Consider the following 12257-nt stretch of genomic DNA (forward strand, 5'->3'; position numbering starts at 1 on the left):
TGTAGGCGGAAGGGCAGGTCAGGGGGCCACACGAGGGGCCCAGATGACAGGGCCGCGCGGCCAAGACCTGGGCCGCGCCGCCCTGTGGTCTGGCCACCTCGTGGCCCCACTTCATTGACTCTTCGGTCTTCTGGAAGATTCGTGTGAAAATAGGCCCCTGGGCGTTGATTTCGTCCAATTCCGAGAATATTTCCTTACTAGGATTTCTGAAACCAAAAACAGCGAAAACGACAAGCGGCTCTTCGGCATCTCGTTAATAGGTTAGTTCCAGAAAATGCATAAATATGACATAAAGTATGCATAAAACATGTAGATATCATCAATAATGTGGCATGGAACATAAGAAATTATCGATACATCGGAGACGTATCAAAGAGGTTGAAGATGAACCTGAAAAGCATGCTAAAAATAAAAAGTACACTAAAGAAGATTTCATTGCTAAGAAACATGGTTATGAAAGAGAACCTTGGGTTCAAAAGCAAATGCCTTTTCCTGTTAAGAAACTTAAATCAAAGGAGGAAGAACACTATAATAAATTTTGTGATTGGATGAAACCTTTGTTCTTGCAAATCCTTTTAACTGATGCTATTAAATTGCCTCCTTATTCAAAGTATATGAAAGATATTGTCTCTAACAAAAGGAAGATTCCTAATGAGGAGATTTCCACTATGCTTGCTAATTACTCTTTTAATGGCAAGGTTCCAAAGAAGCTGGGAGACCCAGGTATACCGACTATCCCTTGTTCCATCAAGAATAATTATGTTAGAACTGCTCTATGTGATCTGGGAGCATGAGTTAGTGTTATGCCTTTTTCTCTTTATAAGAGACTTTATTTAGATAATTTGATACCAACTGATATATCTTTGCAAATGGCTGATAAATCTACTGCTGTTCCTGTTGGTATATGTGAGGATGTTCCTGTTCAAGTTGCTAATAATTGCTTAATATTAACTGATTTTGTTGTGTTGGAAATGCCTGAAGATGATAATATGTCTATTATTGTTGGAAGACCTTTTCATAACACTGCAGGGGCTGTTATTGATTGCAATAAAGGAAAAGTTACTTTCAATGTTGATGACAAGGAGCATACTATTTATTTTCCCAAGAGGATTGATAAAGTATATGGAGTTAATACAATTTCTAATTTGAGAACTATCAAAGTGGGAGTTATTGATTGTCCTATATATGAACCTAAAGAAGGATATCAAAATATTATGATTTGGTCCATATCAATACAAAAATAAGGTAACATGATTGATTTGAGGTTTATTTCTTCTTATGTCATGTAAAATTTATTTGGTGGCAAGACTTGATCAACCTTGTTAACAAGTACATTTTAAATGCATGGAAGAGCTAAACAACATTTTTTTCTTTCTCCACACTTGTTTTATTTTCTGTAATACTACCTGTTTTGCAAGATGCTTTAGTTGCTTAAAACTTTGAAAATCTTTTTCTGCCCTGAAACAGTTATTTTAACACCCAAAAATGTGCATTTTTCGAAGTTTTCAAAAAATTTCAAAAATTATACCACTGGTCCTATTTTTAAATTTGCAACCTGTGAGTGCCTGGGGCTGACCAGTGGGGCACCCCAGGGCTGCACCCCATGTGCCGGGGCGGCCAGCATGGGGGGCGCGCCACCCTGTGGGGAGGGCCCCACCTGGCCCTCCACTCACTCATCCACCTACCACTCCACTCTCTTTCATGGGAAAACACATCATCATTGTTCAAACCCGAGTTTCTTGTTGTTCTTGCTCGAGATTTTCGATCTCCTTGCTCAGCCCATCTTTGCTGCTGAGATTTGGGGCATTTGTTCTCCGATATGTGACTCCTCCGATTATCCAAATAGAATTTTGTTTAGTTGAGTATATCTTGAATATTTTGCTGTTGTAGGTGACATGTTAAGTGAGTTTGCATGCTTGTTCTAAGTTGAAAATTTTTTAGTTTTGATGCATGTTTAGTACTCTATCAAGTTCCTATAGTAGTTTCCCTCATTTATATGTCTCAAAATCAACTTTTATAATGATTGTTGAAAATTTTCAGAAAAGGAAAATGCATAACCATACCTTTGGAGAAGTATTCGAGAGGGATACGACAAGAGTGGCAGGGCCTTCAAGGGCAGCTACTCGAGTTAGGCGATCCTATGATGAGGATGTCATTGCACCTAGCTTTGAAGATGATGAGGACAATGGGATTCCTAATGCTTCATCCTTTCCGTGTACTGACTTTTTGCGTAATGCTGGGCTACTTGATGACTTCTTGTTTCTAATTAATAGGGTGGGCTTGTCTACCTATATGGAAGATGAGAGTGATCAATTTTATAGGCTAACTAAAATCTTTGTTGAAAGCTTTAAATTCAGCAACTCACCTTTCACACCATCAGTTAAATTTAAGATTTATGATATGCCTATTACTATGAAGTTGGGTGATTTTTGTGCTGCATTGGACATTACTCCTATAGGTACAACAAAGAAGATCGAGAACCGCCCCAAAGCTTTGATGGAACTCTATCGACAAGTTACCAACGATGATGACCGTACCATTCAGCGCGGCAAGATAAGAAACATTCAGCTCCATGCCATTAGATATTTCACTTACTATCTTGCTACTAGCATTCTTGGTAGGGAGAATACTAGCAACATTTTTAGTTATCATCTTGATTTTCTGGTTGCCGCACTTAATGGAAGTACACCTTATCATCTTGGTGCTCTCATTGCTCGTCGCTTGGCTAGTAAGGGACCTATTTATGGAGGAATTGTTGCTTCACGTATTGTTGCATATCTAGGTCTTTCTGTTGATCCTAGTGATGAGAAATTAATTCCTATTAAGCTTGATATTGCTGCTATGAAGGGTCACCAATTTGTCACAACTAACTCTGATTTAGAAAATATTGTCTATAGAATGTTTTTTATTGACGGGGATGAGAGGGAAATCCTTTTGCCGCAGGCCGATTTGTTCAGTGTTCGCAGGAGGCCGTGGTCGCGATCCAAGGAGGAGGTGGATGAGCAGCTGAGGATACTTGGCTTTCACCAGCAGCACGACTCCGAGGACGCCGAGCCCCCCGACGGGTACACTGTTACGTATCCTGGTGCGTCCTCCAGTTTGTACCAAGGAAAGGATCCTACTTCATCATATTACGGAGGTGCCACCTCATGGGCACCGTGGGATTGATTTCCACTTATGCCAAAAGCCTAAACTTGGGGGGAGGTATGCCGGCATCACTCATTCATTGCATATTACAATTGCCGGTCATTTGTATATACTTGTTTCGCTTCCTTTGGTTGTTTCTCTTTCGGTTATTTTTATTTCAGTAGGTTCTTATTTTAGTTTTTGAAGGTTGTTACTACTGTATTAACCTTTAATTTTACTTTTTTTTATTTCATTTGTGTGCCGATGGTTGCCTCTAATATGAGGAAGATGATATTTGGGGAAGTGCTGTCTAAAAAACAGATTCTGGACTGATACTAAAAAAATTCCTAAAAATAGCCCGAACATTATTTTGAGGAGCCAATTTTTGTTCATGTTCCCCAGGTTATTATATAACTTTCATTAGTTGAGCACTTTTCGAGTTGAACAGCAGAAGATTTTCGAAAAAAAAAATTACTGTACTGCTGTCAAGTTTTGGCACATTTCTGCCACTTTGCTTTTGTGTGACTCTTTTAGTTTTCATTCTCTTGTTTTTGCTTTGTTTCTTTTTTAAACACAAAAAGACCAAAAATATTTATGTTGTTTCTCTTTATCATTCGTTTATTTGGTTTCTTGTTCCTATTTTGCTTTATTTACTATCGTTGGTTTGCTATGAGAAAATCCAAAAAGATTTTACTTTCGTTCTTGTTTCCAATTCGAAAACACCAAAAATATTTGTTCTTATTCTTCTTCGGTTTTGTAAAGTTTATTATGGAGTTCAGCGGTCCCCGGTGGTTGGAGCTTGGTTTTCATTTCATATTATTCGAGCCACACAAGTGAAAGGCAATAATGACGATCTACGACAACTCGGCTGTAGTGAGAGTCTGGTATGAACTCTATTTGTTTTCATTTTTGTACATATACTCATCCATGTGAGCATGCTTAGTTGGTTCATGTGAGGTATATGTCATTTAATGAAAGTCTAGTAGTTCATGATCTCTCATGTTTAGCTCCAATTATTAATAATGAGTAGCATGTCATAAATATTTGCTTGCATTGTTTTATTCATAGATAGGTATGACATTGTGGTATCCTCCTCTGAATAATTCATTTGAATTTACTTGGCACATGCTCACGCATGCATATGACTGAAAAACAAAAGTCAATTAAGCCTCGATGATTTACTTTGCTTCAGAGTTCTTGTATCACTTTTATGCCTCCGTTAATTTTATTTTGTCGCAAGCATGATTATGACGGTTATTGATCTCTTGATTGTCGCTTTCCAGTCTATTGCTAGCATTCACTTGTACTGAGCGGGAATGCTGCTCGTGCTTCCAAATCCCTAAAAACCAAGTTATTCCAAAGTGTCCACCATAAATACCTATGCATGGCATTTCAAACCATTCCAAGTAAATTTTCATGTGCTACCTTTAAAACCTTCAAAGTACTTCTCAATTTGTGTCAATGTTTTATAGCTCATGAGGAAGTATGTGGTGTTTTATCTTTCAACCTTGTCATTTACTCCTGACAGACTGTCACCAATGGACTAGTGGCACATCCGCTTATCCAATAATTTTGCAAAAAGAGCTGGCAACGGGGTGCCCAGCCCCAATTAATTAACTTTCATTAATAATTCTCTTCACATGTTTTGCCCTGATTTATCAGCAAGCAACTTAATTTGCAAATAGACACTCCTCCATGGTATGTGAATGTTGGAAGGCACCCGAGGATTCTGTTAGCCATGGCTTGTGAAAGCAAAGGTTGGGGGAGTGTCATCCATAATGAAACTAAAATACATGTGTAAACTAAAGAGAAGAGGGATGATCTACCTTGTTGGTAGAGATAACGTCCTTCATGGGAGCCGCTCTTGAAAGTCTGGTTGACAAGGTAGTTAGAGTGCCCACTACCATTCGTTGACAAACAACAAACACCTCTCAAAACAATTTTACTTCTATTTTAGAAATGAAAAGCTCTAGCACATGTTAATCCCTGCTTCCCTCTGCGAAGGGTTAATGTTTTACTTTTATGTTGAGTCATCATCTTTTCTTTGAGCACCTTCTTGAGAGCATAATTGTCATTCTTAGTGTAATATGTTTGTCCCAGAATATGGTTAACTGTGGTATAACTTTGATGCTTTTATCTTTGATAATCTTTACTTCTAGTCTTTCCATGAAATTCAGAGGTGCCTGGTCATTTATGTTTTGCTGTATAAATACGGGCAAGCGAGATACCACTTTATCATATCTTTTTATGAGCATTGCAATCCTGCTGATAGACATGTCCAAAACGTATCTACTTTCGCGAACACTTTTGCTATTGTTTTGCCTCTAATTTGTGTATTTTGGATACAACTAACATGGACTAACGCTGTTTTCAGCAGAATTGCCCTGGTGTCTTATTTTTGTGCAGAAAATCAACTTTCAGGAAAATCCCCAGAAATAATTTCAATGGGCCTATTTTCACAGAAGACCTACGGAGCTAGAAGATGAGACGGAGGGGGGGCCACGAGGGGCGCACACCACATGGCGGTGCGGTGGGCCCCTGGGCCGCACCGCCATATGGGGACGCCGCCTCGGCCAGCCCCAGGCGCCCCCTCTGGACTACTTAAAGCCCTTGACCTAAAAATGCACGGGGGTTCGACCAATCTTCCAGAAGACATCCAGAACTCCGCCGCCATCGAAAACTCTATTTCGGGATCAGAAACTCCGTTCTGGCACCCTGCCGGGACGGGGAATTGGAGGAGATCATCGCCATCATCGCCGCCGACGCCTCTCCATCAGCCATCCATGCTTCCACCATCCATGTGTGAGCAATTCCCCCGCTGTAGGCTAAAGGGGATGGTAGGGATTGGATGAGATTGTTCATGTAATAGTGATAACGTGTGAACCCCAAGAGGAAGGTGTGATGCGTACAGCAACAAGTTTTCCCTCAGTAAGAAACCAAGGTTATCGAACCAGTAGGAGATGAAGGCCACGTGAAGGTTGTTGGTGAAGCAGTGTAGTGCCGCGCAACACCAGGGATTCCGGCGCCAACGTGGAACCTGCACAACACAATCAAAATACTTTGCCCCAACTTAACAGTGAGGTTGTCAATCTCACCGGCTTGCTGTAAACAAAGGATTAAACGTATGGTGTGGAGAATGATGTTTGTTTGCAAAGAACAATAGAGAACAATGATTGTAGTAGATTGTATTTCAGATGTAAAAGAATGGACCGGGGTCCACAGTTCACTAGTGGTGTCTCTCCAATAAGATAAATAGCATGTTGGGTGAACAAATTACAGTTGGGCAATTGACAAATACAGAGAGCATAGCAATGCACATACATATTGATACGTCCAAAACGTATCTACTTTCCCGAACACTTTTGCTATTGTTTTGCCTCTAATTTGTGTATTTTGGATACAACTAACATGGACTAACGCTGTTTTCAGCAGAATTGCTCTGGTGTCTCGTTTTTGTGCAGAAATTCAACTTTCAGGAAAATCCCCGGAATTAATGTCAAAGGGCCTATTTTCCCAGAAGATTCATGGAGCCAGAAGGGCAGGCCAGGGGGAGGCCCACGGCCTCCACACCATAGGTCGGCGCCGCCCTATGGTGAGGCCGCCTCGGCCAGCCTCCGACGTCCCCCTCTGGACTACTTAAGGGTTTCGACCTAAAAACGCAAGACGAGAAGTCGAAATCGCCAGAAGCCATCCAGAACACCACCGCCATCGCGAAACTCCGTCTCGGGACCAGAAACTCCGTTCTGGCACTCCGCCGGGACGGGGAATTGGAGGAGATCATCATCATCATCACCACCGACGCCTCTCCATCGGCCAGCCATGTTTCCCCCATCCATGTGTGAGTAATTCCCCCGCTGTAGGATGAAGGGGATGGTAGGGATTGGATGAGATTGGTCATGTAATAGCATAAGATTGTTAGGGCATAGTGCCTAGTGTCCGTAATTGGTACTTTTATGATATTGTTGCAACTTGTTATGCTTAATGATTGTCACTAGGGCCCGAGTGCCATGATCTCAGATCTGAACATGTTATTGTTTCATGATGATATTCATTTTTTATGATCTTACCTGCAAGTTGTATACACATATCGCTGTCCGGAACCCGAGGCCCCAAAGTGACAGCAATTGGGACAACCAGAGGGGAAGGCGGTGATGTGAGGATCACATGTGTTCACGGAGTATTAATGCTTTGCTTCGGTGCTCTATTAAAAGGAGTACCTTAATTTCCAGTAGATTCCCTAGAGGCCCGGCTGCCACCGGCTGGTAGGACAAAAGATGTTGTGCAAGTTTCTCATTGCGAGCACGTACGACTAAATATGGATTGTTTAGTACTTGGATACTGTTTTATTACTATCTGCAAATGCCCTACTTTGATTGTTACATGAGTTTCTCTCATCCATGCAACGCCCGTTCATCCATCCCTGTGCCTACAGTATTTTAATCCTGTTGTTTACTATAATGACTACTGCTGTCTTTGTTACACTGCTGCTGATATTTCACTAATGCTACTGCTATAAAACGTTACTATGGATAAACTCTTGCGAGCAAGTCTGTTTCCAGGTGCAGCTGAATTGACAACTCCGCTGTTAAGGCTTTCAAGTATTCTTTGGATCCCCTTGTGTCGAATCAATAAATTGGGTTTTACTTCCCGCGAAGACTGTTGCGATCCCCTATACTTGTGGGTCATCACATATCATGATGACTAATATGAGATTTACTTAGGGCATTACGACAAAGAACATAGACCGCTATCCAGCATGCATCTATGCCTAAAAAGTCCACCTTCGGGTTAGCATCTGCACCCCTTCCAGTATTAAGTTGCAAACAACAGACAATTGCATTAAGTACTGTGCGTAATGTAAACAATACAAATATCCTTAGACAAAGCACTGTTGTTTTATCCCTAGTGGCAACAGCACATCCATAACCTTAGAACTTTCTGTCACTGTCCCAGATTCAATGGAGGCATGAACCCACTATCGAGCATAAATACTCCCTCTTGGAGTCACAAGTATCAACTTGGCCAGAGCCTCTACTAGCAACGGAGAGCATGCAAGATCATAAACAACACATATATAATAGATCAATAATCAACTTGACATAGTATTCCATATTCATCGGATCCCAACAAACACAACATGTAGCATTACAAATAGATGATCTTGATCGTGATAGGCAGCTCACAAGATGTAAACATGATAGCACAAGAGGTGAAGACAACCATCTAGCTACTGTTATGGACCCATAGTCCAAGGATGAACTACTCACGCATCAGTCCAGAGGCGAGCATGGTGATGTAGAGTCCTCCGGGTGATGATTCCCCTCTCCGGCAGGGTGCCGGAGGCGATCTCCTGAATCCCCCGAGATGGGATTGGCGGCGGCGTCTCTGGAACTTTTCTCGTATCGTGGCTCTCGGTAATAGGGTTTTCGCGACGGAGAGAATATATAGGCGAAGGGGCAGAGTCGGGGGACGCTCGAGGGGCCCACCCCATAGGGTGGGGCGCCCCCCTCTTGGCCGCACCGCCAGGTGGTGTGGGGCCCCCTCGGCTCCTCTCTGTCTCTCCTTCGGTGTTCTGGAACAATCCGTGGAAAATAAGGCCTTGGGCTTTTGTTTCGTCCAATTCCGAGAATATTTCCTGTGTAGGATTTCTGAAACCAAAAACAGCAGAAAACAGGAACTGGCGCTTCGGCATCTTGTTAATAGGTTAGTGCCGGAAAATGCATAAAAATGATATAAAGTGTATATAAAACATGTGAGTATTGTCATAAAACTAGCATGGAACATAAGAAATTATAGATACGTTTGAGACGTATCAAGCATCCCCAAGCTTAGTTCCTACTCGCCTTCGAGTAGGTAAACGATAACAAGGATAATTTCTGAAGTGACATGCTACTATCATAATCTTGATCAATACTATTGTAAAGCATATGAGATGAATGAAGTGATTAAAAGCAATGGTAAAGATAATGACTAAACAACTGAATCATATAGCAAAGACTTTTCATGAATAGTACTTTCAAGACAAGCATCAATAAGTCTTGCATAAGAGTTAACTCATAAAGCAATAAATTCTTAATAGAAGGTTTTGAAGCAACACAAAGGAAGATATAAGTTTCAACAGTTGCTTTCAACTTCAACATGTATATCTCATGGATAATTGTCAACACAAAGTAATATAATGAGTGCAAATAAGCAAGTATGTAGGAATCAATGCACACAGTTGACACAAGTGTTTGCTTCTAAGATAGAAAGAAGTAGGTAAACTGACTCAACATAAAGTAAAAGAAAGGCCCTTCGCAGAAGCAAGCATGGATTACTTATGTGCTAGAGCTTTTTATTTTGAAAACATGGAAACAATTTTGTCAACGGTAGTAATAATTCATATGTGTTATGCATAAAACATCCTATACGTTGCAAGCCTCATGCATCGAATACCAATAGTGCTCGCACCTTATCCTAATTAGCTCGGATTTCCATGGATTATCATTGCATTACATATGTTTCAACCAAGTGTCACAAAGGGGTACCTCTATGCCACCTGTACAAAGGTCCAAGGAGATAGATCGCATTTGATTTCTCGTTTTTGATAAATCTCAACTTGAGGACATCCATACCGGGACAACATAGAAAACAGATAATGGACTCCTCTTTTAATGCATAAGCATTCAACAACAGATAATATTCTCATAAGAGATTGAGGATTAATGTCCAAACTGAAACTTCCACCATGATACATGGCTTTAGTTGGCGGCCCAATGTTCTTCTCTAACAATATGCATACTCAAACCATTTAATCATGACAAATCACCCTTACTTCAGACAAGACGAACATGCATAGCAACTCACATGATATTCAACAAAAGTGTAGCAGTTGATGGCGTCCCCAGAAACATGGTTACCGCTCAAGAAGCAACTTATAAAAATAAGATACATAAGCGACATATTCTTTACCACAATAGTTTTTAAACTACTTTCCCATGAGCTATATATTGCAAAGACAAGGAATGAAATTTTAAAGGTAGCACGCAAGCAATTTACTTGGAATGGCAGAGAAATACCCACATAGTAGGTAGTTATGGTGGACACAAATGGCATAAGTTTTGGCTCAAGGTTTTGGATGCACGAGAAGCATTCCCTCTCAGTACAAGGATTTGGCTAGCAAGGTTGTTTGAAGCAAACACAAGTATGAACCGGTACAACAAAACTTACATAAGAACATATTGCAAGCATTATAAGACTCTACACTGTCTTCCTTGTTGTTCAAACACTTTTACCAGAAAATATCTAGACTTTAGAGAGACCAATCATGCAAACTAAATTTCAACAAGCTCTACAGTAATTCTCCACTAATAGGTTCAAACTACATGATGCAAGAGCTTAAACATGATCTATTTGAGAGCTCAAAACAATTGCCAAGTATCAACTTATTCAAGATAATATACCAATTACCACATGAAGCATTTTCTGTTTCCAACCAAATAGCAATGAACAAAGCGGTTTTCAACCTTCGCCATGAACATTAAAAGTAAAGCTAAGAACGCCAGTGTTCATATGAACAAGCGGAGCGTGTCTTTCTCCCACAAAAGGATTGCTAGGATCCGATTTTATTCAAACAAAAACAAAAATAAAAACATACAGACGTTCCAAGTAAAGCACATAAGATGTGACGGAATAAAAATATAGTTTCACTAGAGGTGACCTGATAAGTTGTCGATGAAGAAGGGGATGCCTTGGGCATCCCCAAGCTTAGATGCTTGAGTCTTCTTGAAATATGCAGGGATGAACCACGGGGGCATCCCCAAGCTTAGACTTTTCACTCTTCTTGATCATATTATATCATCCTCCTCTCTTGACCCTTGAAAACTTCCTCCACACCAAACTCAAAACAATCTCATTAGAGGGTTAGTGCATAATCAAAAATTCACATGTTCAGAGAGGACACAATCATTCCTAACACTTCTGTACATTACCCAAAGCTACTGAAAGTTAATGGAGCAAAGAAATCCACTCAACACAGTAAAAGAGGCAATGTGAAATAAAAGGCAGAATCTGTCAAAACAGAACAGTTTGTAAAGAGGAATTTTTTCGAGGCACTTAACATGCTCAGATGAAGAAGCTCAAATTGAATGAAAGTTGCTTACATATCTGAGGATTACTCATGATTTTTCGCAGATTTTTCTAAGTTTCCTACAGAGAGATCTACTCAAATTCGTGATTGCTAGAAATCTGTTTCTGCGCAGTAATCCAAATCTAGTATCAACCTTACTATCAAAGACTTTACTTGGCACAACAATGCAATAAACATGGTAAGGAGAGGTTGCTACAGTAGTAACAACTTCCAAGACACAACAAAACAGTAGCAAAATAAAACATGGGTTATCTCCCAAGAAGTGATTTCTTTATAGCCATTAAGATGGGCTCAGTAATTTTAATGATGCTCTCGCAAGTAACAAGGGTTGTAGCAAAAGAGAGCATCAAAAGCAAATAAGAAACGCTTTTAAGTCTAACCCACTTCCTATGAAAAGGAATCTTGTAAATAAACAAGTCATGTAAGCATAATGCAATAAGCATAGGAAAACAAGACAAGCGCAACTCCAAGATTTTCAACAGAAAGAGAGGTGTTTTAGTAACATGAAAATCCCTACAACCATATTGTCCTCTCTCATAAAGATTTTCAGTAGCATCATGAACAAACTCAACAATATAACTATCACATGAAACATTCTTACCATGAGCTACATGCATAAAATTATTACTCTCCACATAAGCATCGTCATTACTATTAATTGTAGTGGGAGAAAATTCGATAAAATAGCTATCATTATTATTCTCATCACCATAATCATCATATATAGGAGGTAAAGTATCATCAAGGTAAATTTTCTCCTCCATGCTTGGGGGACTAAAAATATCATGCTCATCAAAACCAGCTTCCCCAAGCTTAGAATTTTCCATAGCATTAGCAACAATGGTGTTCAAAGCATTCATACTAATAGCATTGCCATTAGCATGCATATAAAGTTCCATAGGTTTTTTAATTTTCTCTTCAAACACCTCATGTCCTAACTTAAGATAAATACTATAAAGATCTCTAATATTTTTGTTGTTTTCCATTAAGCCTAACTAGTGAA

The sequence above is a fragment of the Lolium perenne genome, chromosome 4, assembly GCF_019359855.2.
Source record: "Lolium perenne isolate Kyuss_39 chromosome 4, Kyuss_2.0, whole genome shotgun sequence".
Lineage (NCBI taxonomy): Eukaryota > Viridiplantae > Streptophyta > Magnoliopsida > Poales > Poaceae > Lolium > Lolium perenne.